We start from the raw sequence: 12,115 nt of genomic DNA on the forward strand, positions 1-12,115 counted from the left end.
GCCATGCGGCTGATTTTCCTACAAATGTCTTCTTCGCACAAGTAACCTGTGGCATTCACTGCCACAAGTTGTAGTGATGGCCAACAACTGGGATGGCTTTAAAGGAGACAAATTTATGAGTTATAAGGATGCCAATAGCTACTGGCCAGGATGGCTATATTTTACCTCCGCTGTCGCTCCCTATGCTCACCAGTGTAATGAACCAGGTGGGCAATAACAGAGAGGAGAGAGGCGTGTTTGATGTGATGGCTCCCATGTCTTCAGTCAGGAGACTGCTGCTTTATGCTCTGGGGCTTGAGAGTAGGAGTCTGGACTCAGGCTTCAGACCTTGTTGGAGCAAGAGCTCTCCAAGGTCCTGTAACTCCAACCTGCCTTCGTGTGGGGGATTATACACAAGACAGGACAAGGCAGCCATGTCTTTAAGATCAGGTTTGGCCTCTAGGTCACCACCAAACAATTTGTGTGGATTTGTTGGGGGCAGAAGGTGAGGCCCCATGAAAGAACAGAACCTTCTGCCTGGCAGCATTGACAAGAATGCTGGGTGACTTCTAGGCATTCCTGCTGTGGTTCAAGGATACATGCAGTGGTTGAATACTTAGGTATATTTCTCTTTAAAGAAGAACACTGAGTATAATAGATTATTTGGCAAAATTTCTGTGCGACTTAATTAGCAATGTAGAGAGAGGTGGAGCTTTGATCAGCTCACAACAGAACTTAGCAAAGGTCCACAGCAGACTGAGTGACTTATATAATCACAGCCTCTACCTCAGGCATCCCCAAACTTGGCCCTCCAGATGTTTTGAGACTACAACTCCCACCATCCCTAGCTAACACGACCAGTGGTCAGGGATGATGGGAATTGTAGTCCCAAGACATCTGGAGGGCTGAGTTTGGGGATGCCTGCTCTACCTGATCCTCTGCTGGGTCATGGCCTGAAGATCAGTGGCAGATTGCAGTTAGGTCTTCCTCCTCCTCCTGAGTAGATCTTTCCTCCCAGGTAGACCCCCTTCTGTCAGTTAAAAGAGCTCTCCAGCAGCCAAACTGGTGCTCTTCCTATAATTTTGGGCCTCCTGTCTGGTCCATCACCACTTTTGCTCCTGAGGCCTAGGGAGTGATGGGGGGAATTAGAAATCAATGTGGGGCTGAGGAGGGGGGACAACAGGGCAGGAATAGGGCCCTTCTGTCTGCCTTTGGACTGTTGCAGGTTTCTTCATGTCTTCAGCGGGAGTGAGGTGCTGTTTGGGGTCCCCAAACCTCTCTCTCTGAAGAGGTCTCTCCAGGGTTTGGGTCGGTCAAGATCCCTGGGGTTTCCTCCTCTCAGAGTGGCAAACAGTACCATGTGTACGGGTGTCCTCTTTTCTCCTAGGCCAAATCCCCAATATGACTGCAGTCCTACTGCACACTTTTTTCTCTGTTACTCGGTAGGACTTACTTCCTAATAGATACATGGAGTGCCACTGTGCAAGAGTTAACTGCTCTGTGGGGGTAAAATGCATATTTTGCATTTCCTTTTTCTGTTCAGGCTCACATCAGAGAAGACTCTGTCTTTGTTGTCTTAATCTTTCTTCTTCCGCTGCAACTTTGTTCCTGACTTTGGTATGGGAATCCAACATTTGTAAAGCAGCTACAGTATCAGAAAAAAAGCATTCCGGCCTTTATGTATGGACCCAGGGGCCCTGCGTCTGTGTTTGGCATGAGGTCTCAAAAGCCTGATGTGACAGTGCAAGTCAATCACCCGCTTGTTCAGGGAGAGTTGGCGCGCCATTAACCAATTGCTCTCGTTTGCAGGAAGTTGCTTGTGCTCCAGAGTTGTGCAAACCAGAGTTGAAAGGAGTTTGTTCCACTTTGTAAGTGAAGAGTGCTTGCGGATGACAGCTGCCCACTCATGATACACTTAGTGCAATGCCCTGCTTGTGATGAGACAAGAGAGCTGCTCCAAGAAGGGTTCTTTTTGTTTGATGTAGTTAGTGGCAAAATGAGAAAGGCAGAAGTATATATTCTGAGTAGGGATAGCAAAAGGTATTGCCTGCAAGGGAGCAATTAGCAGGCAATGATCAGCTCGAACAAGCAACGGCATGAAAGATTGTCATTCCTTTGTCCCTGGAAATTCAATTAAGTTGGGAGGGGGCGGCAAAATGCTTTCCCTTCGAGGCTGATGTTTTCTGCATTACGGGTTATTTGCAGTATAGTCCTTTGCTCTGAAGACATGGGAGTCATCGCATCGTTTAGGCCTGGGTGCAGTTTTTTCCCCTACCTAGAAAGTCTCATTAATGCTTTCATTGATCCATGCCTTTGCTGGGTTCAAAACGCCACTCTGTGCCATGCTATTGCACTGATTCAGCACTTGAACTCTGGGCACAGACTGTTACCCAAGCACAACACCGAATGATACTGTCATACAGTTGTCAGTTAGAATTAGGTCAGGTAGCTCAATTCCTGACTTCTACTATTTATTTATTTAATGTTTTGGAGACAAGGAGCCCAGGGCTGTGTCTGTGTGTCTGTGTTTAGAAATTTAATGCAGGCATAAAAGCAGAACATCAGGCACTTGAAGCTTCATCGTCATTACATCACTCCGGTTTCCCATCACAAAGAGGATTCCTGTAGTTATTCCATGGCAAGACAAAGATTGCTCACCTTTGGTGTTGACTGATCATCAAAAGTAGCAGAGTGTATTTACGAAGTAACAGCGCATTCTGCCCTGTGATGTTGGAAGAACATAATGTGAAGCAATCCTAACCGAGTCCTCTTGGCCCAGAGGAAATGTATTGGTCCTATGCATCATTCTGACACCTCCTCCATGTCTGGACAAAAAGGGAGAACTCAATGTCATGAAAGAGCCCATGTGCCGCCAGAAATATCACATTTACATTTGCTTCTCTCTCTGGGAAAACTCTCAGTGTGACATGATATCATGATCGTATTGTGAAGTTTGCCTACCATTGCCAGAATCAGCCAATTCTATACTGTATTATTATTATTATTAGTAGTAGTAGTAGTAGTAGTAGTAGTATACCACCCTTCATTTCACAGGGTAGTTCACAACAAAAAAATACAAATACGTAATAAAACTACAGAGTAGGAACATGGAAACTCATAGTCATGCAAACAGCTTTCACTAAATGTTATGGAGGAAAGGGGAGAACAAGACCCAGTGCCCGCAACCCCTCTTCTTCCATAAGTTATAGTCCAACCCAAAGAGGGGGTGTTGCCAGTGGAAATATGTGGAAGTGGGAAACCAATAGAATTCTTAAACCCATTGTGTCATGTGGCCAAAATCAGTCTTCAGATCTGCTACATTGGAAGTGAAAGAGGCATGAGACAAAAGCAGTACAAAATAGAGGTCCAGCTCCAAGGGCCTTGTGGTGGTTCCCTCATTGCGAGAAGTGAGGTTACAGGGAACCAGACAAAGGGCCTTCTTGGTAGTGGCGTCCGCCCTGTGGAACACCCTCCCATCAGAGGTCAAGGAAATGAGCAGCTCTCTGACTTTTAGAATAAATTAACCACACCACCAAATGGACCAGAATGTGGTCCCTTTAAATCCATATCAGCTAAAAGAAAAGAAATCTGAAACTCACAGATGGTATCTAACACCACAGAAACTGGCGCTGATATGCCAGGAACCTCACCAAAATGGTGGAGAGGCTGCAGCTCCAAAGGTACGTATCTCCACATGTGGTGGGAATGCCCCAAATCCAACCCTTCTGGACAACAACTCTACAGGAAATAAGCAAAATAACTAAACGGCTCTTAGATGTCACCCCAGACCTGGCCCTACTAAACATCTTCCAAGATAACACACACTATAAAGAGCTCATAACCCACCTACTCTCAGCAGCCAGAAACATAGCCAGACACTGGAGAGAGCTGTCAGGAGTAAACTGTATGGGAAACAGACTTATTAGAAAAATTAGACGCCTTCACTCTGGTATGGCTCCCCTTTATCACATACACAGCCCAGCAAGACAACAACAAGAACCCACAGACAGCATTTGAATCAATATGGCTGACCTGACCCAACAACCCTCCCCCCAACAAACCTCACTGCAGCCAATTAAAAATACCCAACCATGGCCTGGGGCCCCAACCTCTCTCACTACCAAGAAAGATGTATGTGTGTGTATGTGTATGTATACATGTATGTATGTATGTATGTATGTATGTATATCATACATATACATATAAAATAAACGGCTAGAGAACCTACTCAGGTGACACTGGCATAAAACCCCACAAACATACTAAATATTTCCACCCCAATCCTCTGTCCCCCCTTCTCTCTCCCTTTCTTCTACTTCCCCCAACTTATTCTGTATAATGTCTCGCATCAAATGTAAAAAAGGACTATATGACTGGGGGGGGGGGAAACAATGAACATTTTTTGAACCATGAAAATATTTAATAAAAATTAATTTTTTAGAAAAACAAGTATGATTCTAGACAAAGTAAAGCTCTGAGTGCTAACAACTGGGTTCAATTTCCTGTTCACCGGTAGGCTCAGCTGGAAGTGCTTAATAACACTTTTTGTCAGTACCAGTAATTTTCGGGTATTAGGACCCAAGTATTCCATTAGCAACAGCTACAGCTGTATGGAGATACAATTTCCTCCTCCTCCTCCTCCTCCTCCTCCTCCTCCTCCTCCTCCTCCTCCTCCTCCTCCTCCTCCTCCTCCTTCTTCTTCTTCTTCTTCTTCTTCTTCTTCTTCTTCTTCTTCTTCTTCTTTAAAAAAAACCCTGTAGGAAAATAGTTTTGCTGAAATGCAAAGAGAGAGAGAGAGGCATGCTAATGTTTCTTTGTTTTGGGGACATTCAGCACTTTGCCCCCAAGTAAAGTGTGTAGAAAACTCACAGGAATAAAGCATTTTTAATTAGATAGCACCTTGAGAAAGAAAGTGAGAATAAATAAGAGACTGGCTGGCTGAGGGAAGCTGAAGCAACTGGAAGTAATCGTTTACATTTTCTAAAGGAGCAATCCAAACCCAAGATCCGCCAGGATGAGCAGAGTTTGGAATAGACAGATCTCCGGCTGAGCCAACCGAGTCTCCGTTCAGCAGGGGCTACCTCTGCTGAAGTCCCTCATCCCAATATGGCAGGCAATATGGTGACACAAGTCCTCCATCCTGGCTCAGCTGGCTAAGCCAAGGCTGAGGTAAATCTCCCCACAAAAGGAGTGGGGTGCAGCAGGGCAGATGGGGACTTACCCCTATTCGCAAACCTGTTCTTCTCAGTCACAAATGACCTAGCAACCCAGTGGAAATTACACTGGCAAAAAATGTGAGCAATGTTGGGAATGTTTATTAATTATTTTATTTTTATTGTATTTATTTAACAAAATTTACCTAACGCTTGATTGTGAACCAAACCTCTGAGTGGTTTACAAAAATGTAGAATACGACATTAGAGTTATTTATTTTTTAAAAAAACCAGCTGAAAAAAATGCTTACAATCAACAATAGCTAGAAATAAATAAAACACACACAATTCCTACATTTCTGGATAGGATTGCCTAAACAAAAATGTTTTAAACAGGCACTGAAAAGGGTACAGTACAGTTGAGGCAGCTGTCTGAGGTCAACAGGCAGGGAATTCCAAAGTACAAGTGCTGCCAGGTAAAAAGGATGGAATTTTTTACAAGTGCGGTATTATGTGGCACCTATAAGAGGTGGAACTGTGGGTTAAACCACAGAGCCTAGGGCTTGCAGATCAGAAGATTGGCGGTTCGAATCCCTGCGACGGGGTGAGCTCCTGTTGCTTGGTCCCAGCTCCTGCCCACCTAGCAGTTCAAAAGCACGTCAAAGTGCAAGCAGATAAATAGCTACCACTACAGTGGGAAGGTAAATGGCATTTCCGTGTGCTGCTCTGGTTCGCCAGAAGCGGCTTTGTCATGCTGGCCACATGACCTGGAAGCTGTGCGCTGGCTCCCTCAGCCAATAATGTGAGATGAACGCCGCAACCCCAGAGTCAGTCACGACTGGACCTAATGGTCATGGGTCCCTTTACCTTTACCTTATAACAGTGCCAGTTCTGCAAATCAAAGCAGTTGAGTTGGCACATTTGAGGTAAGGTGATCCTGCAAGACATAAGTTACAATGGCATAATTTACCCCAACATAAATTATACTGGCTTCCAATCATTTGCAATGCTCTGCCCAGCACTACAATTCATAAGGGATATTGAGAGATCATTTAATCTCTGTTAAGGTCATAGGATGAACGTGTCTATTATATAGCATAGAAAATTATTATTATTATTATATAATAATAATAATAATAATAATAATAATAATAATAATAGCCACCCATATGAGCTTCCCCAGCCACTCTGGGTGGCTCCCAACAAAATATTTTAAACACAGTAAAACATCAACCACTAAAAACTTCCCTGAACAGAGCTGCCTTGCTGGATTTTGAAAGGGCTTACATATATCTTAATATTAGACTTTCAAATGTTTTACCTCTTGTCTTGAACAGTGACACTACAGACATTAGAGGGTGACAATGCTGATCTACCGTAACACAGAAAAATGTCGCCTCCAGATTTCTGCAGATCATGTGGCTGTCAGAAGCCGAGCAGCGGGACAGGTTGCTTTTTCTTGATGAGATGGACCTCAGCTGAAAGAGAAGTGCCTAGTATTTTGCTGTTGGGTTCATGAGCATCGCTGGACTTGAAACAAAGAGAATCAAAAGCTTGCCAAAGGCCTTTCATTAGATAAGAATGAATGAATATGAATCAAAGGCATGAATGACAAGAAATCTTCCAGGCACATATCTCACCATTTGCAAGGTACACCTGCAGCTAATTTGCTATTTCCTATGTGAACATTTTTCTGAATGTGAACAGAGGAATGTGCTGCCAGGAAGAGCCTGTGCTTTCATGAGATCTGTATACAGACTCCATTACAAAGTGAGAGAAATGGCGCTCCATTCTCCACTTTCCTCTCTAGAATTCACTCTCTTCCTTTCTTTTCATTTTTCATGCTCTGAAGGTCTAACACAGCCTTTCGCAACATGGCATCTTCCAGATGTTTTGGACAACAGTCCCCATCAGCCCCAGCTACTTTGATGGGTACTGGAGTTAAACCACAGCTGGAGGGCCACAGTTTCCTCATCTCTATATTACAGGTAGGATACGCAAGATTGCTGCCAACCAACTTCTCTACAGTAATGTGCAGTAGAAATCAGTTAGTGCATCCCTATGCCCCAGTCTGCTCCACCAGCTGTCACTTGTGGAGGTGGGGAAATGATGTGATTTGTTTGTTTAAACTACACATTACTTGTGATGCTGGTTCTATGGCACCCATGCGTCTCTCTATAAGCCTTGATGTTATTTGGTCCCCAGGATCAGGATTTTAGAAATGTAGTGTGGGTGCTGGCTGTCAAAATGGCAAGAAAGTGAGGAGGCTTAGCCATATTTTATGGGATCCTGTCATTCTCTCAAGGCTAACAGAATATTTGATTGATGAAAAAGTACAGAATAGTTGGCTGAAAACTACTTATTTTGGAGCTGTCCCCAAGGAAGATACTGTTCGGTTTACTGGAAGCTCTTTGTATTTATGAAGTTGTAAAACCTGTGTCTTTCTTTCCAGCTAAATTTAATACAGAAGTAGTTGTGTAATTTCCATCAGGGAGAAGGCAAGCTTTTCCCTATTGTGTAACAGGTATCTGATTTCCCTTAGGGGACAGGGTGAATCTTCCAATAAACCAATCAGATTACCGCAAAGGTGGTAAAGTTTAGTGCCAAAGTCCAAGAATTAACTGGGTGTAGAAAAACAATTGCGCTTGAACAAATAGTAACTTTCCAAGCTACATATTCGAAGTGTCACAGCTTTGATTGGGAAGTGCCCTAATGGAAGAAGGGACTAGTGAATGATAAACAATACTATGGAGAAAATGTTAAGATGTGGAACCCACTATTTCGTCTTTTTCATCCCTTAAATTATATGGATGATTTCGTAAGACGTTTTGATAAAGGGTTACTGCCACTTGAGTGCACTATGGCAAAGGGGTGGGAAAGGAAGCTATGAACAGTGCCTTCCATGAAAGATTGTATGGGTGCATACTTTAGAAGAAGGCTGAATACTAAGCTATTACAAACGTCTTATCATTCGCCAACATTCTGCTAAGCTAAGAGATGGCAGACCAGACCAGACAAGAAGCAAGTGTTGTTAATGCCTAAAGGGGCCTCATTGACACATATTCCATTAATTACTCTACACCTGTAAATGAGAACATAGCAACTAATTTTTCCTTGGAGGTAAAACCTCTCATGAAAATGTAATGTGGTCATCAGTCAAGATGCACAATGAAAATAGCAGGATGCAAACAGATACACACACACACACACACACACACACACAGAGAGAGAGAGAGAGAGAGAGAGAGAGAGAGAGAGAGAGAGAGAGAGAGAGAGAGAAGAGAACACTTTAATGTTGTCTCAGCATATAGATATTTCTGTGTAATTCCTAAAAGGAATTGATTTCCTAAGGGCTGGCTTGCTAGAGAGCGACTGACTGGCCCCTACCTTTAAAAGTATCATACTTTTCAGCACAGTAATGCTAAGTTGAGGATGCTTCACAATTTTAACAGATGGGGTTTGTTTCAAGGAATGGGTGATCTTTGGCCTGGCTCATGATGGACCCGTTTTCTTTGACCACGGTTGATGGGAGACTAACAGCATCTAAAGGTGCCAGGTTCCCCACATCTCCCCTGCATAGTAGGGGTTCAGGACAAGCCCCTCAAAGTATGGCTACTGCTCAAGCAGAGTTATTTGGGCCTGCAAATGGATGGATCTGATTCAAGCTAATTGTTTTCTGTGGCAGAATGAATTAGGACCAAGTGAGCATGGTGCGAAAGGGGGGAAGTCTGCAGCTTCTACAGTGCAGAATGCCCTTTTCCATTAAGATACTTACTTATTTAGCAATGCCCTACCCTTGGCTCCTGCTTTACTGCCATCTCCCCCAGAGAAAATGTAACAGTTTATTATGCATGAACAGCTACTCGTCTAGTTTCCATGGAGCATCGCGCTGAAAGGTGTTTTGTGCCGTGTTCTACACAATCCTACAGTGGCGGAGGCTGTAGACTGATACAGACACCTCCATGTATCACTAATGCATTGCACTTTTGTGTGAAGTTTAATTTTAAGTGCTTTGAAATGGGCTGAAAAGTGGGGCGTAAACAACAAAAGCTACTCAGGAAGTGCCGCCCAGTGTATGGCTTACGGCTGCAAAGAACATTAGTTGTCTTCTGACAACTTATTCACACATGAATGGTCCGCCATAATAGTTATTGTAGGCCCTATACATTTTCTGCTGCATTATCTGTTCCAAAACTATTTTGTAATTAGCTATTGCGAGAACGCCAGAGGTCCACTACAAAAGCTGTCTTGTTTCAGAAAATTTATTTAAACGTATTACCTTATTTATACAATGGGCTAAAATGTGGCTGTTGGTGGCCCCTCCCGCTTCGCATGATTGGCTGTACAGCTGCACATATGTCATGGAACATTCATAAACATTCCAACAGCTGAGGGGAAAGTACCAGGAACATGATGTTGACAGCGTTATTTCTGTGGTAAGTGAAAAGTCTGTTTGATTTCCTGAACAAGTTCATATAGAAACTAAGGATCTGTGTGCTGTGGCAGGTGAGGAAAGCAATAGTGGGGATGCTTGGCAAGGCAAAAAAAAAAAAGGCTGAGAACTGATAGCTGCATGAGAAAGGGAAAATCCTATGAAGTACACAGGTAATTAATATCTCAAACATAGAGTAGGATGGCCAAAAGAGCTGAAGGAGTTGGCCAGGAAAAAATGGTGGGTTGAAAGATAAGTGTCTGGCACAAGGGTGGCTTTATTTTAATCTATTTCTCAAGGTTTTGACTCCGCTTTTTCTACTCATCAAGTTTTCTAAAAGCAACCTAGCCACCTAAAAACAATTTGATGCAATGTGCAATAAATGCGAAGTACAATAACTAGCACATACTTCACACCAAGGATGGGGAACCTCAGGCTCAAGGAACAAATGTGGCCCTCCAAATCTCTGTAACTGGCCCTTGGGGCTTTTCCCACACCCCTTCCCCAGCCACACTGCCTCTTGCTCTCTCTCCAGGCCACATTGAGAGTTTTTGTCTGCCTGGATTCTGTCCTTAAACTCTGATAATGGGATGGAGAGTAGTGCGAGTGTGTGTAAAAACTAGCCCACTGTACAATACAAAGCTTGCCTTCATTGTTCTGCCCATTTCCCCCTCTGACCCTGCCTGCCTCTGACATGTGGCCCCTGGAACATGGTCCAGAAGGCAATGTGGTCCTTGGGCTGAAAAAAGGCTCCTGCTTTAAACAAGAAAAAGCTCAATGCAGCACTCTGAAGCTGGATCCTGTAGAGGAAGCATCTTACTAAATTATACTGAAGGGAAGACTTATTGAGGCAGCGCAGGCGGAGAGATATTTCAAAGATGTAAAACTACATTATGATTATGGAGAAAGCTAGAGAGTTCCAGAAAAACATCTACTTCTGCTTCATTGACTACGCAAAAGCCTTTGACTGTGTTGACCACAGCAAACTATGGCAAGTTCTTAAAGAAATGGGAGTGCCTGATCATCTCATCTGTCTCTTGAGAAATCTCTATGTGGGACAAGAAGCTACAGTTAGAACTGGACATGGAATAACTGATTGGTTCAAAATTGGGAAAGGAGTACAACAAGGACTGTATATTGTCTCCCTGCTTATTTAACTTATATGCAGAATTCATCATGCGAAAGGCTGGACTGGATGAATCCCAACCCGGAATTAAGATTGCTGGAAAAAATATCAACAACCTCAGATATGCTGATGACACAACCTTGATGGCAGAAAGTGAGGAGGAATTAAAGAACCTTTTAATGAGGGTGAAAGAGGAGAGCACAAAATATGGTCTGAAGCTCAACATAAAAAAAAAACTAAGATCATGGCCACTGATCCCATCACCTCCTGGCAAATAGAAGGGGAAGAAATGGAGGCAGTGATAGATTTTACTTTCTTGGGTTCCATGATGACTGCAGATGGTGACAGCAGTCACGAAATTAAAAAATGCCTGCTTCTTGGGAGAAAAGCAATGACAAACCTAGACAGCATCTTAAAAAGCAGAGACATCACCTTGCCTACAAAGGTCCGTATAGTTAAAACTATGGTTTTCCCAGTAGTGATGTATGGAAGTGAGAGCTGGACCATAAAGAAGGCTGATCGCCGAAGAATTGATGCTTTTGAACTATGGTGCTGGTCTGGAGGAGACTCTTGAGAGTCCCATGGACTGCAAGAAGATCAAACCTATCCATTCTGAAGGAAATCAGCCCTGAGTGCTCACTGGAAGGACAGATCCTGAAGCTGAGGCTCCAATACTTTGGCCACCTCATGAGAAGAGAAGACTCCCTGGAAAAGACTCTGATGTTGGGAAAGATTGAGGGCACAAGGAGAAGGGGACGACAGAGGATGAGATGGTTGGACAGTGTTCTTGAAGCCACCAACATGAGTCTGGCCAAACTGCGGGAGGCAGTGGAAGACAGGAGTGCCTGGCGTGCTATGGTCCATGGGGTCACGAAGAGTCGGACATGACTGAATGACTAAACAAAAACAAAAACTACATTATGAAGATCGCAGACTGAGTATATCCACAAAGTATAAAGCAGATCCAAGAATCTGAACCATGTCTTGTTTTGTTTTGTTCTAACTTTGTTTGTCCTCATGAAACCTGCAATCCCATAAGAACAATGTTCTGTTGTGTTTTGGCATGATTCTCTATGTGTCCCATTTAATCATGCCGAAGTATGACTAGGAACTGTTTAGTTATGTAACTGACAAAGCCAAGCTATTTAGTATAAGAATATCAAATCAAGTTTTAGGATTGTCAGCTCCTCTGGGCTGTATGCTTCATGGAATTTCCCTGTGTTAGCAACATACATACAGGCGTTCTCCATTTCAGTGGGCAATTAAACTATAATACTTAGCAGCTACCCCATCATTTTACCTACATGCCAGGTACAGCCAGTACCTGTTGAATTTCTGCCTGTTAAAGATACGCAACAGCAATTTCAGTGCTTCTTGCATTGAAACTTTACAAACAGCCACAAATGTACCAATTCTTTGCAACAG

The sequence above is a fragment of the Zootoca vivipara genome, chromosome 3, assembly GCF_963506605.1.
Source record: "Zootoca vivipara chromosome 3, rZooViv1.1, whole genome shotgun sequence".
NCBI classification, from domain to species: domain Eukaryota; kingdom Metazoa; phylum Chordata; class Lepidosauria; order Squamata; family Lacertidae; genus Zootoca; species Zootoca vivipara.